Source organism: Nerophis lumbriciformis, linkage group LG19 (assembly GCF_033978685.3).
Source record: "Nerophis lumbriciformis linkage group LG19, RoL_Nlum_v2.1, whole genome shotgun sequence".
NCBI classification, from domain to species: Eukaryota; Metazoa; Chordata; class Actinopteri; order Syngnathiformes; family Syngnathidae; genus Nerophis; species Nerophis lumbriciformis.
This window is the reverse complement of record NC_084566.2, coordinates 30,436,402-30,451,733: the sequence shown is the minus strand read 5'-3', so window position 1 is coordinate 30,451,733 and position 15,332 is coordinate 30,436,402. Positions and strand designations below refer to the sequence as shown.

Sequence of the window (15,332 nt, the reverse complement as noted above, 5' to 3'; positions counted from 1 at the left end):
TCGAATGTGGTTATGAGCACGCTGTGAGAAAACGTTGAGAACTCAGTTAACACGCCTCGTCTGCATTATTTATAATTAGACAGACAACACACTTAATAGGAGCCATTTGGGGTCTTTACATAAACACACAAATGGAAATGAAACGTCACATATCCCAGCATGCACCGCGCGCTTCTTCTACGGGGAAAAAAGATGGCGGCTGTTTACCGTAGTTGCGAGACCTAAACTTTATGAAAATGAATCGTAATAAAGCGCACCGGGTTATAAGGCGCACTGTTAGCTTTTGAGAAAATTTGTGGTTTTTAGGTGCGCCTTATAGTGCGGAAAATACGGTATATATATATGGGTTGTACTTGTATAGCGCTTTTCTACCTTCAAGGTACTCAAAGCGCTTTGACACTACTTCCACGTTTACCCATTCACACACACATTCACACACACTGATGGAGGGAGCTGCCATGCAAGGCGCTAACCAGCACCCATCAGGAGCAAGTGTGAAGTGTCTTGCTCAGGACACAACGGACATGACGAGGTTGGTACTAGGTGGGGATTGAACCAGGGACCCTCGGGTTGCGCACGGCCACTCTCCCACTGCGCCACGCATATATATATATATATATATATATATATATATATATATATATATATATATATATATATATATATATATATATATATATATATGCATTATTAACAATTATACAAATTATATGATGTCACATTGACCACGTGTAGATTTCAAGTTCAGGGAAACCCTATATATTTATGTATGTGTGTGTATATGTATGTATATATGTATGTGTGTATATATATTATACATCTTATTCTTTTAACACAATGTGGACCCCCAAGTTTTAATTTTAATTTTTTTTTTGTAAATTTTTTTTGTAATAAATGTATTCTGGATCTACAAGATATTATATTACTTTAATTTGTTTTCAAGTAAAAATAACACCTTATTTTCAAGGTGTGGCGGTAATGAAACGCTGTGGCGGCACGCCACATTCAATTACATTAAGGGGAAAGTTGTGTGTTTGGTACCACGTGTATTCACTTTCTGTGTTGGTTTTTAATAAATCAGATCATGGGTGGGAAAGGCTGTCTGGTACCTTAATCTTGCTTCTATACACTATATTACCGATGTAATGCTCATAGTCAATGACTAACAATACTGATAAACTCCATCAAATGGCAGCACATTGTCAACAGTTTAGGTTTAATGTCATCTAATACTAACATGTATTATAAACGCTGGTGAGCTGTAGTTTGGCGAGCCCTGATTTAAAAGGATTATTCTAAATGTTTTTGTTTTTTTACTATTGTGTTTCCCACACTTTCATTTGTTTGTGGCAGTCCGACAGAAATAGAATTGGTGCGACCTGGTATGCCAGAATGTAAGAGGAAAAAGCAGGAGTTATCAGCAATATATCTAGTGAAGAGATGCCCGAACCACCTCATCTGCCTCCTCAAGGTGGGGAAGCAGCAGCTTCACTCTTAAAGGCCTACTGAAATGCGCTTTTCTTATTTAAACGGGGATAGAAGGTCCATTCTATGTGTCATACTTGATCATTTCGCAATATTGCCATATTTTTGCTGAAAGGATTTAGTAGAGAACATCGACGATAAAGTTCTCAACTTTTGGTCGCTGATAAAAAAGCCTTGCCTGTACCGGAAGTAGCAGACGAGTAGCGTGACGTCACAGGTTGTAGAGCTCCTCACATCTGCACATTGTTTACAATCATGGCCACCAGCAGCGAGAGCGATTCGGACCGAGAAAGCGACGATTTCCCCATTAATTTGAGCGAGGATGAAAGATTTGTGGATGAGGAAAGTGAGAGTGAAGGACTAGAGGGCAGTGGGAGCGATTCAGATAGGGAAGATTCTGTGAGAGGCGTGTGGGACCTGATATTCAGCTGGGAATGACTAAAACAGTAAATAAACACAAGACATATATATACTCTATTAGCCACAACACAACCTGGCTTATATTTAATATGCCACAAATTAATCCCGCATAACAAACACCTCCCCCTTCCCGTCCATATAACCCGCCAATACAACTCAAACACCTGCACAACACACTCAATCCCACAGCCCAAAGTACCGTTCACCTCCCCAAAATTCATACAGCACATATATTTCCCCAAAGTCCCCAAAGTTACGTACGTGACATGCACATAGCGGCACGCAGGTACGGGCAAGCGATCAAATGTTTGGAAGCCGCAGCTGCATACGTACTCACGGTACCGCGTCTGTGCATCCAACTCAAAGTCCTCCTGGTAAGAGTCTCTGTTGTCCCAGTTCTCCACAGGCCAATGGTAAACTTGACTGTCATCTTCCGGGAATGTAAACAATGAAACACCGGCTGTGTTATCCCGCACAACAGTCAAGGGGTGCATTCTACGGCGGGGGTGCGTTATCCGGCACAACACCTGCCGCAATACACCGCTTTGAATGAACCACCTACAGCTTTCTTCTTTGCTGTCTCCATTGTTAATTGAACAAATTGCAAAAGATTCACCAACACAGATGTCCAGAATACTGTGGAATTTTGCGATGAAAACAGACGACTTAATAGCTGGCCACCATGCTGTCCCAAAATGTCCTCTACAATCCGTGACGTCACGCGCATGCGTCATCATATCGAGACGTTTTCAGCAGGATATTTTGCGCGAAATTTTAAAATTGCACTTTAGTAAGCTAACCGGGCCGTATTGGCATGTGTTGCAATGTTAAGATTTCATCATTGATATACAAACTATCAGACTGCGTGGTCGGTAGTAGTGGGTTTCAGTAGGCCTTTAATTCCTATAGTATGGCAGAGCTTCTCACAGACATCTCGAAGGGAGATCAGCTCACGGATGGAGGAAAGGTGATCATTATTGGCCACTATGTAAATACTAATAACTTATTTGAATACAAAAATGCTTCTGACAACTAAGTTACTGCTAAAAACATGACCTTTTATATACAGCAAGTGATGAAAAGTCCATTGTTATTGGTTTTAACACCAACACAACTGTGAGTGGCTGCGAAGCACAGGCGAGGGGTGGGTATAAGGAAAGGCAAGGGAGTTCCAGATGAATCATTTACACGTTCAAATCGCTGTACACGGCAGAAGTGTCGCAAAAGTCATGTGTGAAAAGACCGCCAATATTGCAATCCTGCTTCACACAATTTTTTTTAACACACGCCGATCAAAATGAGGACAGAAATATATTTTTACACACCAACAAATCATACTACAGACAGACATATTTTTCAATACATGACAAATCATATTACAGACAACTCAAAACACACACACATGAATTGAATTACACACACCCAGATTGATATATACGTTAGCAAATAATTTTGCTACAATAATACTTTCATACTTCCTCTCCTTGAAAGCCAACACTCCTCTTACATTTGTAAATTGTTGTCTGCGAGTATATCTCAGACACATTGAAGTACAGTACGTCACACAGCAGCATGCTGCCTCTGCTCCAGACATTGCTTATGTCATCACAGCATCTGGTTTTAGGCAGGACTGTTTTCACCGGTGGGCAAAGTCTTTTTTCAGCGTCCAAATTTTCGGCGCATAACTAGTCAATCTGCGTGACAAATTTACCCGCAAATGCGACTAAAAATAGACTGCGACTTGAAATGAAAAACCTGTCGCATGTGTGCGAATAAGGATTTCAACCCTTTTGTCGCATTTTTCTCCTAAAAGAACTCCGTCCAAAAAACTAGAGTAACATGTTCACCCACCTGTATAGCCTGTTTGAAATAAACTCATAACCATAACCAAATGGACAAGTGATTGACGCGGAAGTACTGATCACTCTGTGCGCACTGAGAGCTGTGTGTGTCCCTTCCTCCTGCGCCATGCATGGAGGGGAACCCCGCTCCTCCTAGTTCACACACTCAGGCTGACACAGCCTTCACAACACGGAAGAAACAAGATCATAGTTGTAAGTACTGGTCTGCAACGTTCCCTCTAAGGTGCGCGCCTGCGCAATTGCGCACTGCTCAAGCGTCCTCTGCGCACAGCAAATACTGTATATGCCGCGCACCAAATCAAAACCCATCTGAATTCTAAACAAAATAAACATGTATTCTGTGTAATTTTGCAATGCAACTCTGAGTGACAGTGACAACAAGCGGCCCTATTGGTTTTCGTCAACACCGTTCAATTGAACACCGTTCAATTATTGTAACGTCTATCGAGATGCTTCGAGGACAGGAATTATATCGATCACTTTATTGAGCAAAACTGTTTATATTCGGCCATAACCACACCAAAAACATGAGTAAAAAACTTCTATCTCGAAAAACTAGTCATTTTCTGCCGTGCGAACCAGGCCAAAACCAACTTGTCATCTGTCACCAACACGCATACCACCAAGCCACTGGTGCGTTTAAGGCCACACAAAAAGTCGGACAACTCAAACACCACACAAAGTTACACTATGACTCCTCAGTCATACGTGTGCTTATTCTACTGTCATTTATTATTAATGTTAATTTATTTACATTATTCGTGGAATGCTGTTACTAGAGAAAGTTACAGGAATGCACACTTCATCCTTTGCTTACATTTCATTGTGCAACATGAGGATGTTTAAGGGGAACTAAATGTGATCTCTGAAAGGAGTACAAATGATTTCCAAAGCAGCACCCCCACCCAGACATATTGTACAATACTAATCCATAGCTTATGAAAAACAAGATTTCTTGTAATTTCATTACAAGTGGGCCAAATCACTAATATTACAAAATAATCTCATGAAAATGACTCCTCTCATTTGAGTGTTATTATAAAAGATTGGTTTGAGACAGGTGTGCTGCTGGTATTGCCACATGTGATGTTGCTCACATGTCCTCCACTGAATGCTCAGGGAGTTTTTGTTGACACATGAACAATTAGAGGGAACATTGCTGGTCTGTTAAAAAAAACGCTTTTTCACCACCTTAAAGCGTGACACAAACCACAGGAATACTGAACAACAAATCAATGATTGAAGTGACAAACTTGCCATTGGAATAATCCCCGTTTGTTGACAAGAGTATACAACTATGGAAGCACATTCAATCTATTTATTAAGCAGGAGTAACAAAAAACAGTGAAACATTAAAAATATATTTAAAGGTTTTTTAAAAATAAACGCAATAATAACTGCGATGAGGTGGCGACTTGTCCAGGGTGTACCCCGCCTTCCGCCCGAATGCAGCTGAGATAGGCTCCAGCGCCCCCCGCGGTAGAAAATGGATGGATGGATAACTTTCCCGAGTAATTATTTACATTTATTAAGCCAAAAGAGTTTGATATGAGAATAAATCTAAAGTTAATATAGGGTAGAAATGCACCCATTTGCAGGAAATGTAGTCTTGATTTTCAAAATTTTCTTTCAAGGCTTGCATGTCTACATTAAAACATTCTTCTTCATACTGCATTAATATATGCTACTTTTAAACTTTCATGCAGAGAAGGAAATCACAACTAAAAAAATCACAAATTTTTTCATACGGTGTTGATCTGGAAATTTTTGCCTCGGCATTTTAATGGTGTGGGCGTGTGGCACCGAATGGAGATAAGCGTCTCGACAGACGTTACAATATTTGAACAATGATGACAAAAACTGTTTTCTCTGTCGTGTTCGTATGTCGGAAATTGTTATGCGCTTATTTTTTATTTGATTTTGTGCGTGGAATATAATTGCTATGCGCAGAGGACGCTTGAGCAGTGCGCAATTGCACAGGCGCGCACCTTAGAGGGAACGTTGGTCACACGGCTGCGCTAGCATCACAGCTAACGTTAGCCATGCTACTACCTCTCTGCTGGGAGAGGACGTATACGTATGTGACGTATGACGTGACAGTATGTGACGTGTGTAAGAAGGTGCGCTTGCTGTCTGTGTGAAGGAGACACAGTAAAGAGTGAGAAGAGCCTGTCGTGTAATGCCAGCAGCTAAAAGAAACTGCGTGAGAATCCACAGACCTGTGGATGTGTTGAAGGTGTGCTGGAAAATGCGGAACGCAAATTAGGGCGCAGCAGAAAAGTGTAATGTATTATTTAAATCGGTGCGTTGGAAAACACGGACCGGAGTTGTTGTTTTTTTAAACTGGATCTGGATCGGCATTTTCCCATGCCTTGCCGATACGCATTTTTTGGCAAATATCGGCGGCCGATCCAATCCAAATATCGGATCGGGACATCCCTAGTGCTAGCGCAGTTTAGGGATGTTCTGTGTTTAATTAAGCATTATAGTAGGCCTTATGATGGCATTGTGTTTATATGCACATGTGTACCGTATTTTCCGCACTATAAGGCGCACCGGATTATTAGCCGCACCTTCAATGAATTACATATTTCATAACTTTGTCCACCAATAAGCCGCCCCGGATTATAAGCCGCGCCTACGCTGCGCTAAAGGGAATGTCAAAAAAACAGTCAGATAGTTCAGTCAAACTTTAATAATATATTGAAAACCAGCGTTCTAACAACTCTGTCCCAAAATGTACGCAAATGTGCAATCACAAACATAGTAAAATTCAAAATGGTGTAGAGCAATAGCAACATAATGTTGCTCGAACGTTAATGTCACAACACACAAAATAAACATAGCGCTCACCTTCTGAAGTTATTCTTCATTCGTAAATCCTTCGAATTCTTCGTCTTCGGTGTCCGAATTGAAAAGTTGCGCAAGCGTGGGATCCAAAATGGCCGGTTCCGTCTCGTCGAAGTCATCGGAGTCAGTGTCGCTGTTGTCCAGTAGTTCTGTGAATCCTGCCTTCCGGAAAGCTCGGACCACAGTTGTGACCGAAATATCTGCCCAGGCATTTACGATCCACTGGCAAATGTTGGCGTATGTCGTCCGGCGCTGTCTGCCCGTCTTAGTGAAGGTGTGTTCGCCTTCGGAGCTGTGTGAAAAAAGCCACCCGGCCTCTTCGCGTAAACTTCCCTTAACCACTCGCTCATCTTTTCTTCATCCATCCATCCCTTCGAGTTAGCTTTTATGATGACGCCGGCTGGAAAGGTCTCTTTTGGCAAGGTCTTCCTTTTGAATATCACCATGGGTGGAAGTTAGCATGGCAAGCTAGAACCACAGTGAAGGATGACTTCTCATTCCCTGTGGTGCGAATATTCACCGTACGTGCTCCCGTTCCACAGTGCGGTTCACAGGAATATCAGTTGCTGTGAAATACGGTAGTAATCCGTGTGCGGATGGAGAGATTGCGTCTTTTTAAGAACCGGATCCTTTTCGCTTAGTAGGAGCCATTTTGTGGTCTTTACAGATGTAAACAGGAAATGAAACGTACGGTGATATCCGCACGTTTTTTCTTCTTCTTCCGGGGGCGGGCGGTAGCTTACAGTAGAAGAAGAAGCGCTTCCTGTTCTATGGGGGCGGGTGCTTACCTTGGCGGTTGCTTGCGTAGAAGAAGAAGCGCTTCCTGTTCTACCGGGAAAAAAGATGGCGGCTGTTTACCGAAGTTGCGAGATCGAAACTTTATGAAAATGAATCGTAATAAAGCGCACCGGGTTATAAGGCGCACTGTTAGCTTTTGAGAAAATTTGTGGTTTTTAGGTGCGCCTTATAGTGCGGAAAATACGGTACCTCGTTTCAAAGTTAATAATGAAATTGTGATATTTAAAACATATCACACTGCCACTAAATTTCTTCTGCGGTACAATTTTTTTTCACCGAGTAGCACCGGTGCGACAAGTAAATAAGCTAAGTGTACAGCCCTGCCAATATTGCGCAAATAATTAACTATTTATATCCATTCATGCTGTAACGACCTGCTACTGGCAATGTGTATGTTTGTATGTTATGATATTGAATGTTCCCATGGTATGTGAACGCACCGTGTTGGCAGAGAATGAGGCAATGTTATTGTGTGTCTGGGACGCGGAGGCGGACGTGTGTGCCTGGAAGAAATCACGTAATGGCTTTAGGCCATTTCTCAGCATAATATTGGCAATAAAAGTTAAAAAAGAGCGTTGGACTTGATGTGTCTTCTTCTGGACAATACAGTTAAAGTTAAAAGTTAAAGTACCAATGATGTCACAGACACACTAGATGTGGTGAAATGTGTCCTCTGCATTTGACCCATCCCCTTGTTCACCCACTGGGAGGTGAGGGGAACAGTGAGAAGCAGCGGTGGCCGCGCCCGGGAATCATTTTGGTGATTTAACTCCCAATTCCCACCCATGATTCTGAGTGGTAATGGGTCCCATTTTTATAGTCTTTGGTATGACTCGGTATACAATACATTATATTACTTTAATGTGTATTCATATAAAAAAACAACCAGATTTTTAAGAGGTATGGCGGCTAATATTTTCCTCTGGTGGGCCTCCACAATCAATTATATTAGGGGAAACCCAGCATACCAATTCCCCACCACTACCAGAACTGAATTGCAGTTCTGTGCTAAAGACGGTACGATATTGTTTTGGTTTTTTTTTTTCACTTAAACAGTTAGAAATGTTAAAATGTGATTTTGAACATTGTTCGGGTTCAATACAATTTTCAATGGGAGTAAAATTAGATTAGAGAGACATGGAAATCAAGATGCATCCCGGAATGGTCCTCTTTGTAACCTGCTTTGTTTGTTAGCTCGCAGGCTACTTTGTTATAAACAGACAAGTCTGTGCCGCCTCAGCTCCAGGGTGGACCGTACCGTCCATGCCGTAGTGCCTTCAACAAGAAAATAAAAGTGGTCATAAATTCCTGGATGCGAGTACTTCCTCGAACATGCCTGTACAAAGCGCACTCGATAGTGCAGTTTTAGCGTCATCCTGCAAACTGATTAGTTAACGTTGGTCAAGCCAGCAATCACAAACCAACACTTCACCGACTGGGATCATTTTCTTGTGTGACAATTTCTACAAACTCCACATTAGACCACACTGCTAGGCCAATGACACTTTCAAAACCAGATCAGAGCACAAAATAGTGCAATTCCCACAGAGGTCTCATCAGCACTAAAAATAGCCGACAACTAGGAAGCGCCTCAGAAATGTCTGCACTCATGTCCATTTTCAATTAACTTGTTAACTTTCTGAAACACAAAAGCCTCGCCCGCATGACAAAAAGACAGCGGAGGATTTGAAACTGCTCATAGTTTATGGTTAAAAGTGTGCAAATTGACTACAATAGTTTCCAGTGTCCACAGCCGCTTAGATCAACTAACAAGTTATTTAGATTATCAAACAGCATATAGTTGGTGTCCAACAACAACAACAAACTTTTCTAACAATCATCCCTAAATATGTCTAATGATGTTAAAAACAACAAGTTAGACTGATTCTGTTATTAAAAACAGACATGGCCTAAAAATATCGAGATGTTAGTAAAAGGCCATATCACCCAGCCCTAATTCAAATCCAAGCATTTTCAAGGTTTTTAAGCACCCCGTACGAACCCTGAAATATTTATCCATACTTGCCAACCTTGAGACCTCCGATTTCGGGAGGTGGGGGGCGTGGTTAAGAGGGGAGGAGTATATTTACAGCTAGAATTCACCTAGTATTTCATATATATATATATATATATATATATATATATATATATATATATATATATATATAAATATAAGAAATACTTGACAAAATACTAAGTCAAGTATTTCATATATACCGTATTTTCCGCACAATTAGCCGCACCTAAAAACCACAAATTTACTCAAAAGCTGACAGTGCGGCTTTTAACCCGGTGCGCTTTATATATGGATAAATATTAAGATTCATTTTCATAAAGTTTCGGTCTCGCAACTTCGGTAAACAGCCGCCATCTTTTTTCCCGGTAGAACAGGAAGCGCTTCTTCTTCTACGCAAGCAACCGCCAAGGTAAGCACCCGCCCCCATAGAACAGGAAGCGCTTCTTCTTCTACTGTAAGCAACCACCCGCCCCCGGAAGAAGAAGCGCGCGGATTTTCGTTTCATTTCCTTTGTGTGTTTACATCTGTAAAGACCAGACCACAAAATGGCTCCTACTAAGCGACACGCGTATAACGCAGAATTTAAACTTAAGGCAATAAGTCATGCCGAAGAACACGGAAATAGAGCAGCAGCAAGAGAATATAACATAAATGAATCAATGGTGCGTAGGTGGAGGAAGCAAGAAGATGACCTGCGCCAGGTAAAGAAGACAAAACAGAGTTTCCGAGGGAACAAAGCAAGATGGCAACTGTTGGAGGACAAACTCGAACAGTGGGTTGTTGAGCAGAGAGCAGCAAGCAGAAGTGTCAGCACCATCACTATTCGAATGAAGGCAACAACGCTAGCAAGCGAACTTCACCTGGATGATTTTAAAGGTGGTGCTTCTTGGTGTTTCCGGTTCATGAAAAGACGCTTATAGACTACGGTGTCGTCACGGACTACAATTTTTCAGGATTTATAGAGATCCCAAATACAGATCAGCAGGTACCAGAAGGTAAGAAAAGTTGTGTTTGCATAATATTGCGAAACAAAGTGCCAGATAATATGTCTTACCTTATACACACACTTTTCAATTCGGACACCGAAGACGAAGAATTCGAAGGATTTACGAATGAAGAATAACTTCAGAAAGTGAGCGCTATGTTTATTTTGTGTGTTGTGACATTAACGTTCGAGCAACATTATGTTGCTATTGCTCTGCACTATTTTGAATTTTACTATGTTTGTGATTGCACATTTGTGTACATTTTGGGACAGAGTTGTTAGAACGCTGGTTTTTAATATATTATTAAAGTTTGACTGACCTATCTGACTGTTTTTTTGACATTCCCTTTAGCGCAGCGTAGGCGCGGCTTATAGTCCGGGGCGGCTTATAGGTGGACAAAGTTTTGAAATATGCCATTCATTGAAGGTGCGGCTAATAACCCGGGGCGGCTTATAGTGCAGAAAATACGGTGTGTATATATATACATATATATATAAGAAATACTTGACGAAATACTGGGTCAAGTATTTCATATATATATATATATATATATATATATATATATATACATACATATATATATATGAAATACTTGACGAAATACTGTGTCAAGTATTTCATATATATATATATATATATATATATATATATATATATATATATATATATATATATATGAAATACTTGACGAAATACTGGGTCAAGTATTTCATATATATATATATATATATATATATATATATATATATATATATACACATATACATATATATATATATATATATATATATATATATATATGAAATACTTGACTTTCATATATATATGTATATATATAAGAAATACTTGATTTTCGGTGAATTCTAGCTATAAATTTATATATATATATATATATATATATATATATATATATATATATATATATATATATATATATAAATAAAATAAATACTTGAATTTCAGTGTTCATTTATTTACACATATACACACACATAATACTCATCTACTCATTGTTGAGTTAAGGGTTGAATTGTCCATCCTTGTTCTATTCTCTGTCACTATTTTTCTAACAATGCTGAACACCCTCTCTGATGATGCATTGCTGTGTGGCACGCACAAAAGTGCTGTCATCAAATGCACTAGATGGCAGTATTGTCCTGTTTAAGAGTGTCACAACATTGCTGTTTACGGCAGACGAACTGCTTTACGGTAGACGAAAACATGACTGCTGTTGTTGTGTGTTGTTACCGCACTGGGAGGACGTTAATGAAACTGCCTAACAATAAACCCACATAAGAAACCAAGAACTCGCCCTCCATCATTCTACAGTTATGACGTGAATGGGCAGGTGCGCTGTTTGTATTGTGGGTTAGCGAACTCTGAGTCCGCCTGAATTTCGGGAGATTTTCGGGTGAAAATTTGTCCCGGCAGGTTTTCGGGAGAGGCGCCGAATTTCGGGAGTCTCCCGGAAGATCCGGGAGGTTTGGCAAGTATGTATTTATCAGCTTACAAAAATACATCCCGATGCTTACATTGTAAATATTTCAGTATTTAGGCTCTTGAAAATGTCTTTTACCATTCAAACATAGTAATATGTGGAACATTGTGGTTGTGAGTCAGTTTACAGTAACAGGTTAGATTAGACCAGTGGTTCTTAACCTGGGTTTGATGGAACCCTAGGGGTTCGGTGAGTCGGCCTCAGGGTTTCGGCAGAGCCTCCGCCGCGAAGGTCAAGACACGCCCGACTCATAGTGTAAATAAAAACTTCTCCCTGTCGGCGCATTATGGATACCCCCAAACAATGTCCCCTCCAATTTTCCATATGCGTGAGCAAACGCAAAAACTCCTTGAGCATTCAGTGGAGCACATGTGAGCGACGTCAGACCAGCAGCACACCTGTCCCCAAACCTGACTAAATAACAAGTTCAATGTTTTATTTTTGTAATCAAATGACAGCAGTCATTTCCATGAGATTATTTTCTAATATAAGTGTTTTGGCCCACTTACAATGACTATAACATATTGTTTTTCATGAGCTGTGTACTAGTATTATATGTCTGGGTGGGGGGGTCCTACTTTGGAAATAAGGTGAACCCCTTTCAGATATCCTTTTAGTTCCCACTAAATCCGTGACAACAATGACATGGACTACAGGGAGGAGGTGAAACATCTGGTTGACTGGTGCAGAACCAACAACCTGGTTATGAATGTCAACAAGACCAAGGAGATCATCGTTGACTTCAGGAAGCACCAGTCCAGCCACGCTCCACTCTACATCAACGGCACAGCAGTGGAGATAGTAAGCAGTACCAAGTTCCTGGGTGTGCAGATAACTGACAATATAACCTGGTCCCTACACACCGGAGCTCTTGTAAAAAGAGCTCAGCAGCGCATGCACTTTTTACGTCGGATGAAAAGAGCACAGCTCCCTCCCCCCCCATTCTCACCACATTCTACAGAGGCACTATAGAGAGCCTGCTGACCAAGACTGGAGCCTGCAATGCCTCAAACTGGAAGTCTCTCCAGAGAGTGGTGAGGACGGCGGAAAAGATCATCAGGACTCCTCTTCCTCCTATCCAGGAGATCGCAAAAAGCCGCTGCCTGACCAGGGCTCAGAAAATCCGCAAAGACTCCTCCCACCCCCACCAAGGACTCTTTTCACTGCTGGACTCTAGAAAGAGGTTCCGCAGCCTCCAAAGCAGAACCTCCAGGTTCTGTAACAGCTTCTTCCCTCAGGCTGTAAAACTCTTGAACGCATCATAATTAAATTAAATTATCCCCTCAACTCCCCCCCAAAATGGATTAACTCGCTGGAATAAAAAAGACAATAAAACATACATCCATAAACGTGGACGCATGCGAAAAAGTGCAATATATTTATCTGTACAGTAGTGATGGGTCCGGCAACACCGATGCATCGGCGCATGCGTCGAGCTCATAGAGCAAAACCCTGTGTCGGTGCGCGTACCGCTTTTAGAAAGTCACGTGACCGATCATGAGCTGTTTTGGTCACGTGACCGATACGCGAACTGTGTCGCACTGACGCCTCCTCTGTGCCCTGTGAGCGGGTCTTTTCTACAGCCGGAGAAATAATAACTAAGAAGAGAAAGCGTCTAAAATTGGATACGATGGAAAAACTGTTTTTTTTAATAAAAATGTGTAAAAAAAAAAAAATAATTTCCAGGTCCACAAGCATCCTCATTCACAACACGTTCTCTTAGATTTCCATGTTATGATACATGTTCACATTATTTATTGACTGTATCTAAAAAAATAAAATAAAATAAAATATTTTTATTTAAATGAAGTTATGAAATAATCCTAAATGAAATACAATGACTTGGTTTATATTATTGTATATACTAGGTCATAAAATTTGTGTCAGTTGAGTCGGTCCATAGGTTGCCTGTAGGGATTTTTAATGTCCAGCAGATGTCAGTATTTAGTGACACAGTATCGACACAGTATCAATACAGTTTTGCAATGTGTCGAAACGCTTCATGACGCCTCATCAACCCATCACTACTGTACAGTAATCTATTTATTTAATTATTTATTTTATATAAATATTTATATATTATTAATATATATATTTATTTATTTATACATGCACCTTATTGCTTTTTTTATCCTGCACTACCATGAGCTTATGTAACGAAATGTCGTTCTTATCTGTGCTGTAAAGTTCAAATTTGAATGACAATAAAAAGGAAGTCAAAGTATAGTCTAGTCCAGGGGTCGGCAACCTTTACCAGTCAAAGAGCCATTTTGACCAGTTTCGCAAATTATAGAAAACAATGGGAGCCGCAAATTTTTTTTGAAATTTTAAATGAAATAACACTGCATACAAAGTTTTATTTTTGCTTTGTGCTATGTATAAACCAGGGGTCTCAGACACACTGCCCACACCTTTATATGGAATTTGAAAGCTGGTGCGGCACGCGGGTTTTAAATGAATGGCGCTTGTCAGCGTCATGCGTGCCGTGATGGTACAGCATATAGCACCCACTACAACCAGCGTGCCTGATCAGCCACACGTTGTATGAGGCTTCCGCTTGCTCACGTAGGTGACAGCAAGGCATACTTGGTCAACAACCACACAGGTTACACTGACGGTGGCGGTATAAAAAAAACTATAACACTCTTACTAATAATGCGCCACACTGTGAACCCACACCAAACAAGAATGACAAACACATTTCGGGAGAACATCTGCACAGTAACACAACAGGACAAATACCCAGAATCCCATGCAGCCCTAACTCTTCCGGGATACATTATACACCCCTGCTACCAAACCCCGCCCACCTCAACCGACGCACAGAGGGAGGGGGGTGGGGTGGGGGGGGTTGATGTGTGAGGGAGCAGGGTTGGGGTGGGGGCGGGGTTTGGTGGTAGCAGGAGTGTATAATGAAGCCCGGAAGAGTCAGGGCTGCATGGGATTCTGGGTGTTTGTTCTGTTGTGTTTATGTTGTGTTAAGGTGCAGATGTTCTCCCGAAATGTGTTTGTCATTCTTGTTTGGTTTTGGTTCAAAGTGTGGCGCATTATTAGTAAGAGTGTTAAAGTTGTTTTATATGGTCACCGTCAGTATAACCTGTGTGGCTGTTGACAAAGTATGCCTTGCTGTCACGTACGTGTGCAAGCAGAAGATGTATATTGTATAACAAGTGTTGGGCTGGCACGCTGTTAATACAGATTGTAGAGAGCGCCAAATGTTGTACCATCATGGCACGCCCTTATTATAGCTGTAAGGGTGAAAATCGGTGAATATTAATCCCGGGAGTTTTCTGCGAGAGGCACTGAAATCCGGAAGTCTCACGGGAAAATTGGGGGGTTCAGCAAGTAAGCTGCTGAGCCACATCAGTGATCAAAAAGCCGCATGCGGCTCCAGAGCCGCGGGTTGCCGACCCCTG

At 41.1% G+C, this 15,332-nt stretch overlaps 1 protein-coding gene across 1 annotated transcript in view; it reads right to left on the bottom strand.

The window, feature by feature from the left end:
- Positions 1 to 15,332, bottom strand: part of vangl2 (VANGL planar cell polarity protein 2) — a 55,533-nt gene that overhangs the window by 39,213 nt on the left and 988 nt on the right. The window lies entirely within an intron of this gene.